A 14,712-nucleotide genomic window follows, 5' to 3' on the forward strand; every position below is an offset into this window, starting at 1 on the left:
ATCTTACTACAGAAAGTCACCAAACACACAGCAGTCCACACTCTTGTTTTCTCAATAGAGATTGTAAATAAGACAAATGATAAAAGGTGCTGTTGATCTGTTTTGGTGGCCTGCCCACTACCACAAATTTCAAAAGCTTTTACGTAAGGCCAAATCCCGAAAAAGATATGTGAGAAAGTCAGTGGATTCACTGGTTTTCTGAACAGTCTCCTGGAATTTTGTAAGGTGACTCAAGAAATCAAATGGTTAAAAGATGGCAGAAAGGTTTACTGGAAGAAAAAGCTGTGTTATACGACAAACTATGTAGACCTACCAGCTAGAAATTCATATAAAACAGGGGAATAATATAGTCAACCAAAATCAAAACTTATAAGCATAATGGTACTTGAGTTGGTGGACCCACCAGGTGTTATCAGGAAGGGAAAGCAGAGGGTGTTTGAGCACAGACAGATACATTCCTGTACTACTTGCAAAGTTTCACCTAAAATACTGAATCATTTAGGAGCTTTCAGATACCCTTTTAAAATGTCTTTTCTTCAGCTATTTTTGACTTACCATACTCATTAACTGAAGCTGGAAAAGCAGGCATATTAAAACAGACCCCTTAGGCTATAGTAAGGAATGTTCTCTTCACTTCCACCACTGGCTTAACTCCACCCACCACAAAAACTATAGTGGGAGAACTGGAGTAAAGAAAGCATCGATGATCTTGTGCATGTGAAAAGCACCTTAATCAAGGTATGTAGAGATCTGCTGCCTAAGGTTGGAGAGCCCAGTAGTGAAATGTTACTATTCAGAGAGTGATTTACCATTTACTCATGCAATAAGGCACCAATACTCAACGTGAGAAGGCAAAGCAAAACCTGTTGTTAAATTTCAGGGGTTAAAATGGGAGAAAAACTAAACAAGATTTTTACATTACTACAAAACACTGATTTTATAACTGTCCTCATAATTATAATGAGTTAGCTGATTGGCATAAAATCGGTATTAAGTCCAGTAAAGTTTGTAACTGTTCAAAACATTTGCCATAGTAATAATCAGAGTTTTATAGAACAGGCTGTATTACTACTCAGTAATTGTCCTCTTTATTGCAAATATAAAAGAAAAGTACCAGAACTGCTATTAGAGCTGAGAAAAAGCCTGTTAAAACATGAACTTCTGGAACTACATGTTTCAAAGTCAAAAATACCAGCTGGGTGGCTATAAATATAGGACACAATCTAATTAAGTCTAATCCTTAGATCTAGTAAAAGTAGGCCCTAAAAAATCTGGAACCTCACCTGAATAATAAAGGAGATTAGGATTTGATCCCATGTCCCTGATGTTAATTTGTCAACCTATATTGCCTGGCAGTAAACAATTAAGGGCCAATCCTGAGAGGCTGCTAGAAGCTGAGGGAACTTAATGCCAGGCAAAGATAGAGAAAGAATATTGCCTCCTGTTTACACTGGGCATGAGCTTTATATAATTATCCTACCAGTTAGGATTAACTGGGCAATTATTCTAGCAAACAATAAGACATTGATGACAGTAAAACAAAAGCATCTCAGACCAGCTCCTTTGTTAGCACTGCTGCCAGCCAGAGCCCCACTGAATCGTGTCGGTCCTGGCTGCTGGCCCAGTGCTATCAGTCCACAAACAAGGGCTGCACAGTTATAGGGGCTGCAGCAAAGGAAACAGTTTTCCTAACCTGTCAGCATTTAAGAACTCAAACATTTTTCCTTACCACATAAGGAGCTGAAAATTTGGAGGGAAAAATGTCCACAGACTAATCATATCCAGCAGATGGGCTTGAGAGAACAGTTTTGCTTTCCACACTTTTGAAGTATTTTCCTTCAGATTTTGGACCTCCTTCCCGTGATTGAAAGCTGCATTTCAGCACTGAATTTGGGAAGGATAAAAAAAAAAAAAAAAAAAAAAAAAGAGAGAGGAGAGAGAGAGATAAAACATCAGGATGGGAATATCAAAGGGCTTTTTTTATTATTATTATTTTAAACCCCCAAAAACTCTAAACAGGAGATTCAGCTAGCTCAATCTTTCTTGGCAGCGATTCCAGTTCAGCAAAGAGACTCATTTAGTCAGAAGACTTCTGCCCAGCAGTAGTCAGTGGTACATAAAAGATGAAAGAATTCCCATAACTCTATTTCTAGTACAGAGGGCTCTGTTCAGGCCTGGAGTGGCAGGGACCATCCTCTGGTGGTATTTCCATGCTCCACACCATAACAGGCCTAAACAAATTCCAAGACTCCAGAAGCTTAGACCTAATTGGTAATCTGGCCAATTATATCTAGCCATAATGTTTTCTCTCCTGTACAAAGCGAAAATTCTCTTCCCACTTCTGGGACACATCAGAAGATGATTGTGTCTGTGGAACACTTCAGCTCATGCTAAATCTTAAAAGAGCTACAATCTTAAATACTACAAAACCTGAATGTTTAGATGGATATTCAATACCTATGGCAAAACTGACCTTTAAAATCACTAGCATTCAAGTATTTCAACCATTCTGTCACTATAGCAATATTTAGCACCACCATCTTGAAGGAGACCACAGCTGAGAATATCTCTTAGTTATTCAAATTCCAGATTTTCCAAGATTTACCTTACCACTTTGCAAGAGCTGGTCCTCTGCACTTGTGACAGATTTATTTATTTATTTCATCCTGGATGCTCGCTACCTTACCAAGGCTTAGGTAAAAGCTCCAGACAAAATGCACCTCAACCATATTGAAAAAGGGACAAAGTCTGAGCCTAAGTAGTTCTTGGTCATGAACAAAGTCTAAAACTCTTAACTTCTTCTATGACTACTAGTAGCTTTTACTACTCATGTTTCATTATGGAGACCAATAGTCACAAAATCAGCTACAAATATGCACTAAATAAATAAAAGTTCCCTTCAGGTTAATCTATACATATAGACATTTTTCCAGAACTTGAAGGCTGTGGTATTTCTTTTCCCCTTTTGTCTTTTTTTTTGTTCAAAGTTTGGTGGGGATTTATTAAGGTGAAAAAGAACCACGAGGAAAAATTATTTGCAAGCCAGGAAGCCATGCTGGTTAGCAAAATACAGCAGGAAAAAAAAAAAAAAAAAAAGAGAAAGAGACGATCTCAATATTTTCATACTTTAAGCAGGAAAGAAGCAGGGGATAGATACTTTTTCATCAATGTGATGCTACATTTACATCCTTGTTCCCTCTGAAGACTTACACATGCTTTTTAGTTTTGACTGATAATAAATAATAGATTTCCTGCCATTAACTACAACGTTCCCCTCTCCCCTCCCAGGTTAACGGGTTCTGTCCAACAGATCTGGTCCTTCACAAACAATAGCTCCCTCACTGCTGAGGCCCTGCAGAGGCCTGTTGAAAGCACACAAAAATATTTCTTCTGCTCTCTTCCTGAACTTCTTAAACTCTAGGTGACCCAGAGTAAAATCCATTTTAATGGGGCCTCGGTTAAATTAGTCAACTGAGCCCTTGTTGAACTAGCCAACACTATTCAGAAATAAAAAATAATTAAAAAAAATACATTCTAGTTTCTTTTTGGAGTCTTGGTTTTTACTTTACTTTCCTTAGAGGGAAAGAAATACTTATGTTCCCGGTCTTAATTCTCACTTCACTGTAGAATTAGCCGGCATTATTTAAACAGTACAGCCACAGTTCATTAAGTTGTGGTGCGTTTAGTTTATGGAAGTTCTCCTTCAATGCCATAGCATATGAGGTCCTGTTAGCCTACTAAACTGTCTGACACAATTGTGCTTTTCACTGAATAATTTCTTCTGCTGATGACACAAGTCCAGTGAGCTGTGAGTAGAACTGAGAGATTATGGAGGTCTCTTGTCATGCTCCTTGGACATGCATAATAAAACAGTGCCTTGGGACAACATTTTTCATTCAAAACGCACTTCAGACTGCTCAAGAGCCTGTTTCACAACATTAAAGAGTATCAGCAGAAGACGGAGAAAAACTTGTAATGCACATGATAAACATCAGAAGTTCATTTTCACTCAGAAATGGCTTAAAATCGAGCAACATCTTCCAGATTACAGGAACTTGCACACGTAGTGATGAGACACTGTCTATACTTGAAATGATTTACTTAAATATTTTTTTATACTGTGATAGCATACTGTAAATGGGTATTTGCACATATGTACCTTATGCTGATTTGACAATTAATACCAGGAAACTTCTAAGGATCTATATGATTTACAAATGCCTTTGTAGTTTATTCTCTCTACAATGATACAAGTAAAAGGGTAAACGTGTCCAAGATAGCAGGGCTGAGAAGTATCGTCTTAATCTGTAGCTCCTATCAAGGTTTTCTGGCATTTTATTGATCTCCTGTTAGGGCTACTGCCTCACATTTCCATTGACAGCGGATTGTTTGCAGAACCTGAAAAGATGAAATAAACCCTGCCACATTCACTAGTCTTTTAGAATTCCACATCCACAAGTTCCTTATAAAGTTATATGTTCTCTGGATTTACGTGTATATAATACTCTTCTTTATGATCGAAAAGACCTAAATACACATTCCTTCAGGTCTCCCTTGCCTTCTTGCATTTCTACACAAGCAGCTAGTCTCTACCAATCCACAGATACGCAAAATGCCCTTCTTTCATGCTGGCATTGATTTATTTCATTCAACATTCAGAAGCATTCTTAGGAATGAATCTGAGGAAACATTTTCTAAAGTATTAAGCAGCTCCTGGTTTTGAAAATCTTACCACACCATTTAGATGGTGAGTCTGTAAGTCCTGAGGCAAGTTTTCAGTATTGAGACAACAGAGGAGAGACACACTCCTTTTAATACTACTAGAATTTGATCATTTCAACAGCCATGTACATTTTGAAACGTAGCCCTTGGAATTTTGACTCTACCCCCCAGGCACTCTTTAAACAAAGGGTGCCCACATTTGCTGTATGGGTCTTTACACAGAGGTTAAAAACAACATCTTACAGTAAAAACCACAGCAACAAGAAAAACACCAGTTTAAATGATGAGCCACAGCTGGAGATCAAAGGGTCAACATTTTGACCAGAAGGGAATCCCTTTTTGCCTCCTTGCATTACTTATCAAACTAATTATTCAACTGCAACAAAGAGCACTGTTTCTCCACTTTTGCATCCATTTGCCTCTAAAATTAGAGAAATTAGCAATAATCGGTGTGAAATAGAAAGAAATTCACAGCTATTACAATACTAACTGCTTCTATTTTCTTTTTGCCTCTCCCCATCGCATAACCCTTAACAAATTTTGCTTTCTCCATTACCAATAGACTTGCTCTATTTAGGTTAAAAAGTCACAGTCCTTAAAATAAGATGCTTATCTTCTTTCAGCTGCTGAAGTCTAAAAGTGATCACAGTCCTCAGTCTTTGTGAACTTTACAACTTGTTGGATTTTTCTTGAAATGTGTCTATTCTTAAAAGCCAAACCCATGGAAAAATAACTGAAACCAAATGCCATGTGATCAGGGCCAACCATAACACATGAGAGCCCTAAAATAACAGGAGAGATACTGTGGTAATGCCTGACCTTCTGAACTGTGCATATGGGTTGAAGCAAAACAGCCCATATTCACGTCTTAAATGGTGCATACTAATAGTTTATTTGTAATGCAGAGGAACACAGTTTATAGAGCCATGATTTTAAAGCTTCAAGGACTTGCTTTAGATGCCAGAAATGACTTCACTTTTGGAATAAGCTTAAACAAGGTCACAGTTGAACTTTATTAGCTTATATGGTCAAAAACAGTTCAGCAGGCAGTTTCAATAACTGCGGACATTCCCTCTTTTTCTATCATGTTTCCACCTCAAAAAAGGCAGGTGCTCTACCACATCTTCTGCTCTAAATACAGGGTTATTCAGGGGGCCTGAATCTAGCATTTCTAAAACTTCGAATATAAGTTTATAGGCATACAACTGCAACAACAATTTTCTTATGAGGATGTTACCAGCCTGTTCAGACATGCAACCGGCCCTTAACTCCAGTGATACATCTATCAATTACACTTGGATCAGTCCCACAGAACCTGTGTGTGTGTGATCCCAGTCATCTAAAATGCAGATTGTGTTGCTGCTGAGAAAGATAACTGAGCCCTTTGTATGTATCTGAAGTGTTCAGACCGTAGTGCCATCAGGATACTTTCTGACAAGGAACAGTAACCTTGGCTAAGATAAAGAACCAATAATACTTCAGTGAACACTAACTTCAAACAACAAAACTATGACAGTGTCAGTATAATGGCCGCTCCTATCCAGTTTACACATATAATCAGTCAAGATGTTGAGTAAATGGTGTTATTATGAGTTAAATATCCCTACAAACTATGAGTGGGAAATCTACCCTCTATCCAGCTTCAATGTGCAAGACGGCCAGAAACTCAAAACCAAACCACAGACACGTCACTGACACACAAAGAAAGCATATACAGGCTTGCTCAGGAACAAACAAATGTTTCCTGGGTAATGTTCTGAAACAGAAGATGTGCAACTTTGACAGCAGGAAAAAGAAAAAGTGAGGAGAAAAAGGACAAATGCATCAATGACTACATCTAGACAGTTGCTGAAGCCTTGGCAGTGTAAATAAAAGGGAAAAAACTTTGAAAAAGTTGCAGGGTCTGGTGCTAGCTAAATGAGGCTTCCAGCTGAAAGCAAGGAAACTTCTTCTAATTATTCTTATATCCTGTTTTCAGGGAAAATGTTTATCCTACTTTCTCTGTAGATGAACAGGATCAGTATAGAGGCTCCTCAGTCCACAGCCATGCTTTCCCTGCTGGAAAAACTTGTAGCATTCATGGCCTTCCAGACAGCCATCCAGTCAGAAACGTAAACTGGTGCTACCCACAGCCCTTACATTACACACATACAACGAAATCCTGATCCCACTCTAGTTGAAAGTCCTGCTTCTGCTCACAGGAACACAGATAAGACTTTCTTTTTATGCATATTTTTTCTTCATTAACAAACTTTCAAACAAATAAAGAGAAGAGTGCTAAAGAACCCTATAAGATAGTTTTAACTACCCTTCCTTCTAGGTCTTGAGTACACAAATATCTGCAAAACCATGCCTACAGATCTCTTGCAACAGAAGCTACCAAAAATCCTGGCAGAGGTGGGCGAGTCAATATGTAAAAGATAGTCAAACTATGCAAATTGCCATGCTCTAATTCATAGGCAGCTGAATGAAAATGAGAAGCTCAGTTATCTGAACTGGTGAGATGTGGCAGCCAGACCACAGAGGGAAAAAAGAGCAGTAAAATGTTTCTTAATGCACGAAGAACTGAAGAATAGAAATAGAATCATTCATCATACGCAAACAGATAGGGTAGCATGGCCAAAGGATGAACTGTTACAACAGTTGATTTTGGCACAGGATCATGCTTAGCTGTACTACTTCCTTCAGGTGAAGTCCTGCTGGACTGAAGTATTGCTGGACAGAAACCAACCTTTCGTCTGGCCAGAGACAAGCATCGAGACCTTACAAACTGAACTGCTAGAGACGGGGTAAAAAGTATAAACGACCACTTCCTATAGTCGTCAAAGAACAAGATCACCTTAGAGTTAAACCTTCATTAAAATGAACTTTTTAAACCTTATTTAAAATCCATGGAACTCAGTAAATTGGATGCTTCTAATCATTAACAGGGATACTTAGGCCCTTTTTTAGGGTTTTGATATCTTCAGACAAGAACAATAATTTCTTTCTTCTCTGTTGGTTACAGCCTATAAGAGAAGATGAATACCCAGAGCTAATCGGGGCTCTGACAAGAAGGCCTAGGGCTTAAGGAGGCTGACTCTGGACAAGGACAGATAGTACCAACATATTTTTCCACCGTGATCTTGTACTGTATCATCTGCTGACAGCATTCATAACACCTTCAGGGTAACACCACAAATAGAGACATGACTTTGCAGGGAGGAAAAAACAAACAAAAAAAAGGAACAGTTAAAGGCTGCAATGTCTTTCTTCTAAAGTCAGTAATTATGATGAAAAGTCCAAATATTTAATATGATCAAGACAGAAATCCTTCAGCTCTGACATCTGCCCAGTCCTATGACATGGAGGATGATCCTGATCTTCAGAAAAACATCCCTTCATCTGCCTCCTCTCCCATTGCGCCAAACCACTGAGCTATTCTCAAACACTTGTACAAACAGGAAGAGGAAACTGAGCTGATACTAACATCCTAATCCTCAGAAATTAGGTAGCTCCCTTGTGTTGTATCATTTGCTCCTATTTGAATCCTAATGAGGTACAAAACATAACAACGTACAGAAACCCTACTTAATTCATAACAATTTTAATTCTTAACATTAGGCCTTAATTTATAGCTTCATTCAAAGTAGCACAAGCAGAGGTCTTACTGCAGAACTTTGAAATGTTATCTACGCAAGATTTGAAAAGTTTTGATTTCTGATTTCAGTGAAGTATCTCAGACCTTTTATATACTGTGCCCTCTTTTAAAAATAATCTTAGTTTCCTGTCTGATACATCTGTCTTTCTTCAGTCACAGAAAGCAGGATAGTTTTCAAACTTTTTTCTCAATTCATCTGATACTTTCACGAGTGCTAGAGGGCAACAACCAATACTGACACTTCATAATAATTTTGACTATATAAGTGTCCCATGAACAACAAAATCAACAACAAAAAACTGAAAATATTTTCCAAAGCTTCCATTAACCTGGGGTTTCTTGTCTCGAGCTTCACAACTGTGGAGCTCTTCTGGGAAGCTACAGTGTATAGCTACACTAGCAGAAAATGCTGCGGAGTGTTGGCTAACCCTAAAATGCTGAGTGGAGTAACAGTCTCCTGTCCTCCATTACCTCCATGTGCCAGAGGTTCAACACCTAACTCCACTGTCTGATGTTCATTGTGAGAGCCAGTGAGTATCCTTCCAAGTGATGCCATTGTGAAATGAGGATTTACATCTTTAAAAACAGGATGAACATATAAAGCCTGTGTTTACATCGTTGAGGTTTGACAAGCTGGAGCCGGAATATCTGTAATCTGATAGCAAATGTAAAAATTTAGACATGGAATTTGATATTTTATCTTCATCACATAGATCTAATACACACAATAACAAGTTCGTATATTTCACATGTATACCATATATGTGAGATACTCTTTGGCAGATCCAGCCAGCTCCCCTGCCAGATATTGAACTACCCTCAGCTGTTTTTAATTTTTGGAACCTCTTAAAAATGAAAAGACTCGCTGTTTTGTAAATACTTTAGCCAGTCACAAATATTCAGCAGTATAAAGAACGGCAATGTGAAACACTTGTTTTCCGTAAGTTCACTCTTTTTGCGATAATCAAGCATCTTACAATCAAATAACACCTCTTCGTCTGCTTTTTAGTATAACACTAAAATACTCAGACTGAGATTTATGCAAGCAATGAAAGGAAACTCATGCAATGTTGAACTGCTTCCTTAATCTGAAGAAATTTGGAAAAGGTTTTGTTGAAAGCACATAAACTGACACAAAACCTTGCATGTAACGTCTCTGAGAAGCGAACTACCTTTCTGAATAAATGAAAATGAAATCCACGACTGTATTAGTTATGCAGGTAGTTAAGACCACAACAAACTAGTTTGTATCTCATGTTCAACTGTACATTATTGCTGTCCCCCTCCCTTATATTGGTCTAGAAGTTAAGTCTTTGTATCCCCTCACCTTCCTGTAACCTACTTGTGATACCACGACTAACTCAGAGGAGAAGAAGTTAGAGATAAAGAAAATGATTGGGGGTTAAGAAGTCAACTACACAAGAGAATGCCTGCAAGGCATGCAATGTGCTGCGTCCTGACGATGAAATATTTGTTCTTCAAAGCAATTGAGGATAAGCTTCCAACAACGGAAGAGAATCTAGAGATTCATTAGGACCTAGAATTCAACAAGATGAAAGAAAAGTCCCACTCATTTCTATCAACACTTCCATCTAAACAGAATATATTGAAAATTGCTTTAGAGGTGAACTCCTTGCCATTTGCCTACTGCACTGATTAAATCATACTTTCTTTGAATTATTTGCTTGCAATCTTTTTATTATTTAAATCAAGCTGAAAGGTTCCATAGAAAAAACTGTTTTTCTATGGAATATTACTGTTCCCTTTTCATGGGAACAGTAATATTGATTTTCATGTGGCTTAAAAACTGGACAAATGTTGCAAACCTCTCATGGATATGAGGATTGTTCGGTTTGATAGAACTGTTTTCAGATTCAAAAAGTAACCATTCCTTCTTAAAAAGCAAAATTAGTTATGTCATATTGTGCAATCATTTTCTTACCACATAGCAGGCAATATAGAAATTACACTCTAGTTACTAAAATCCAGAAAAAGATTCTAAAATGTGTAGGAGCATTTCTGTGCAAACAAATACAGCTCTGACAAATTCAAGAATCCAATAAGTAATGCCTTAGGTTCTTTTTGAAGACACAGTTTATTAAGAATCAAACCATATGTGGAAGCTTAGAGAGTACCAAAACTTCTAACGAGTGAAGCATATATTGCAAGTAAAACAACTTTGCATTATATAAATAAAACAGTAATTTTTTTAACTTTTTGGATATAAGAAGTGCATGGGCTCATTGGTAGGGGAGTTTGATTACTACACGATTTTTTCACAGTACACCTTACACTTCCTGCATTTCCCAGGAAAAGAAAACATGAATGCAAAGATACTCTATTCAAAATACACCCATGTAAGATCTCTGACACCCAAGTGCATTCAAATTCTGAATTCCACTCTCAGTAACGAATGGAAAAACTGCAGTTCCACTAGGAAAGGCCTATCTCAGCTGGTATTTTTGCAACTGACTTTTCCCACTTTCCCTAAAATGGCTTTGACAAATCCCTTGATCTCTGTCTCTGGCTGACACTTAAAGTCTTTTAAACTCAGAGTAATAATGTTTAGTGTTTTTGTTGATAGTGCAAGTCTGGCATTTAGTTCTAAACATTAAAGCAATACCTGGAATATTTATCACTACAGACCACGTTTACTTAAAATTCAGAAATTGTGATGAAGCATATCACACAAGACTTGAAGCCTCCTTTCTTTTCAAAGGAAACACAAGTTGTCCTCGACTGGATTATCATCAATAAGTATAACAAAACCTGCCATAACTTTGTTCCTCAATCAATGAAGAGATTCATCTAACTATTAGCCTTATGGGCCTACCAAATACAGTTCAAACAATCTACATTCATCAGCCTCAAATACATCAGAACTGCTTCTTGGGGCTCTTAAAATGATGAGCAAGCAAATCAGTTCAGAGAACAGAACCCCTGACATTCTGCCAGGAACCATGTGTAGAGAAGTACTTGAAAAAGATGTAATACTGAGAGACCTATCCTGCCAAGGTGAACTGTTCAATGGTGGTGTTGCAGCGGTCATTTTAATGATGGATAATGCATTTTCATTTCAGTCTCTTAGTTGCAAGATTACACATGAACCATATTCAAGAAAAAAGAAATGTACTCTTTCAAATTTAAGTTAAAATCTTCATACAACCACGTATACAACCAATTTTTAACAACCATAATCAAAAGCAGGGGTTTAAAAATCAATATATTGCAACAGGTTCACTACAATTTGCAAGAGTTGATAATGATGAGAAACTTTCAGGTCCCTTGAAACTGGACGTTAGGTCATGTTCTCTTTACATAATAATTATTATTATTAAATATAAGCAAATTCCTATCCACTTTTATGATCAATAAATAGCACATGCTGGATAGACACTGCATCTATATTTGAATCTCTCTGTATCTCTCAGAGAGAAAAAAAAAATCTTGAAAAAAGCAGCAGTATCACAGGATTTTTTTAGATTTTTTTCCCTCAAGGACTTGAAAAAAAAAATTCCAACCACACTACTACCATTCCTGTTATATTTGAGACTGGCTATGTTAGTAGGGCAGAAAAGACTTAACGGGAACTTCTTTTTGTCACAACTCCTTGAAATCAGACCCCCCAGTCTTTACACATACATATTACGCAGTGGTCTGCTGCAATGGAAATAGATAGGTCTTGTACTACCTACTGGCTATCCTTTTTGCTGGGTCAGATGTTGCTGGCCTACTAAAATGGGGGAACCAGTATCCTTTAGCACACAGGACAAGGACTTTTAATTGCTGTGGCTTGACCCAGTATTTTCAGATTTTTTGGTACACAAACTTTGCTTTTTGTGATGTTGTGAGGAAGTTATCTATGAGAGTTCCTTTTTCACAACTGATTATGATTCCACCATCAGTTATGGCTAGATATCAAATTACTTTTGGCATTTATCTTGTATCACAATCTGGCCACAGAGTACTAAATCAGTGTTTCACAGAAATTTCTCATCATTTCACTAAATGCAGCATGGTTGTAATTTTAAGGGTTTCATTTCACCTCAAATGTAGTGTTCACACAGCTGCGGGAAAGCACTAGGAAATGGGTAGCGAGGCAAACTTGTGAATTACATTCCCAGTGATCATAAAGACATTATATACTGGATATTTTATTGCTCCTGTCAAATAAAATTTGTTAAAATGTAGGTTAATCAGGCTTGATAGAACCTCTTAGCTTTTTTTCCACACATCACAATTTTCAATATCGTTACTAAATGGTATACTGAGTATCTAGGCATATCGTCAGCTAACTACCTCATCTTTGTAACGACTGTTCTCACCTGATATTTGGGAGGAACTGGAAGCCAAGCAAACAGAACTTTAATTTGGATTGACCAGCATGGTTGTGCACCCAAGAAGTGCAAAAAGCATGAGTCAATCATGCAAGTAAGTTAACGGAACATTAGCTTACAAATCACAGCACTAAGATTCCTCTGTTTTCATAGTACTTGGAGGTGTTCTTTAATGAAAGTGAAATTATCATTCAAACTAGGATTACAATTAAAAAATATCCAAAATAAGTCTCAAAATAATGTTGTGATAGTAACAATAATGGTAGATCCAGTTTATATCAAGACACAGCAAATGCTGCAGAAATTGTGAACACAAATAGCATATGGCAAACCCAACCTAACAGAGACCTGCACTCTAGATATCGTCATCACAAACAGTCAGTATATACAATGGAAAAAAGCAAGAAATTCTAGCGTGCAAATTGTCTTTCTAAAAGATATGTAACTGCACCCTGAGCATGCCAAATTATGCTCATTGATATAAAGGAACATAGTGGGAATAGTTTATAAGGTAAGTGTCTAAAGTTAGGTGAGATGAAACCCATGGCACTTGACTTTTGTTTTTCCTTTACCTCAAATTATTTGAGACAAATTTGAGGAAAGATTTTGATTTAAACAGATCAGCAGTTTCTCAAAATCCACCTTCTTTCGGGCACATCAAAAGTTGTTCACTTAAGAAAAAAAAAGAAACACTTAAAACCAGTCTTGAAAGTATACAGTGACCAATTCTTCACATTGCAAATCATGTTGCATATGAAATCCATGACACAGGCTCTCATCCCTCCACTCCCTTCTCCAGCAACTGGAAGAACTTGTCTTTCCAAAAAGCTGGATTCTGCACTATGCCTCAGGCTGCAGTGAGTCAAGCTTTCATATGGGATTGGCTGAATGGTTGTTTCTTTTTTGCCTTGTGGTTTTTGTTTTTTCTTCCCCTAAAAAACTACCAAGGGGACTTGGGGTGGACTTAGAGTGTAGAAAAGTTAACCTGTTTTTTAACTGCTAAGAGAGGAAGATGTTTACAAAGCAACAACTGCTCTGTACATGTATGAGAGCAGTATTGGATTTACAATTGGTTATTGTTTCCTCTATTGCCAAAACTTTTTTTTTTTTTTTGGCAAGAACTTTTTGGTGTGCAATGTTAGTTCCAAACATTGTTTGTGTTTGGTTTATGCTCTACAGTAATCTTTTCTTATATTTTTTAGCTTTTTTAGCTGCCTGGCAGGGCATGCCTTTCAAACTCATAATCAAGAACAACAACGTGGCAGCAGAGATAGAAACAAAATTAAAACAAAGTGGTGGAAAACATAGTGATCTTGGTTCCAGATAATATTTAATTGCATGTGTGTGAGACACTGCCTCTCATAGCAGTGGATCATCAGTGCAGTAAAGGCAATACTGTCTATGCTAGCCATTACAAAAAAAAGCCAGACAATGGCAGTCCTCCCTTATCACTCAGCTATTCAGTGTAACTGAGCCTGCTACGCCCTGTTTCATGTGTGTTTTTACATGGCAATCAAAAGTGCTTATTTATGAAAGCTACTAGCTCTCAGACATGCTCTAACATTGGCCAAGAGAACTTACTTAGCTTGTCCTAGATCTAACAAAGAGTCGGAGGCAGTTAGATATATAACTCAGGAGGTTTAAATCAAGTTCTTTGATTTCATCTCAAGACAGCATTCTTTACCCACTATACTGTCTCAGCGTTAATTACAGAGTATTCTTTGGAACTCCACAAGCTATACCGAGGTAGACAAGAATTATTTTTTGAGATCATGATTCAAAAGCTTATGATTATTCATTTTGCTTCCCTTTTGAGTTAAGAAACTGAAGTGACACTAAAACTTAGCCAAATGTTTTTCATAGATATAAAAATACACATATTATATATAATAAGACTCCGAAGAAGTGCATTTGAAATCCGTATGCAAATAAAAATATAATTTCATACATGTTTCTACTCTTAAAACAAGTCCCAAGATAAAACAGAACAAATGCTTCATAGCATTAGAAGAA

General features: G+C 37.3%; 1 protein-coding gene across 1 annotated transcript in view; it reads right to left on the reverse strand.

The window, feature by feature from the left end:
* Window positions 1-1,794: 1,794 nt before the first annotated feature.
* The window catches only part of CCDC34 (coiled-coil domain containing 34), a 42,861-nt gene continuing 29,943 nt past the window's right edge, over window positions 1,795-14,712 (reverse strand). The window contains exon 9 of the transcript XR_014317503.1: window positions 1,795-1,884. The gene's annotated coding sequence lies outside the window, so the exon portion shown is untranslated. The remainder of the gene's footprint in view (window positions 1,885-14,712) is intronic.

This window comes from Aythya marila (genome assembly GCF_965140915.1).
Source record: "Aythya marila genome assembly, chromosome: 5".
Lineage (NCBI taxonomy): Eukaryota > Metazoa > Chordata > Aves > Anseriformes > Anatidae > Aythya > Aythya marila.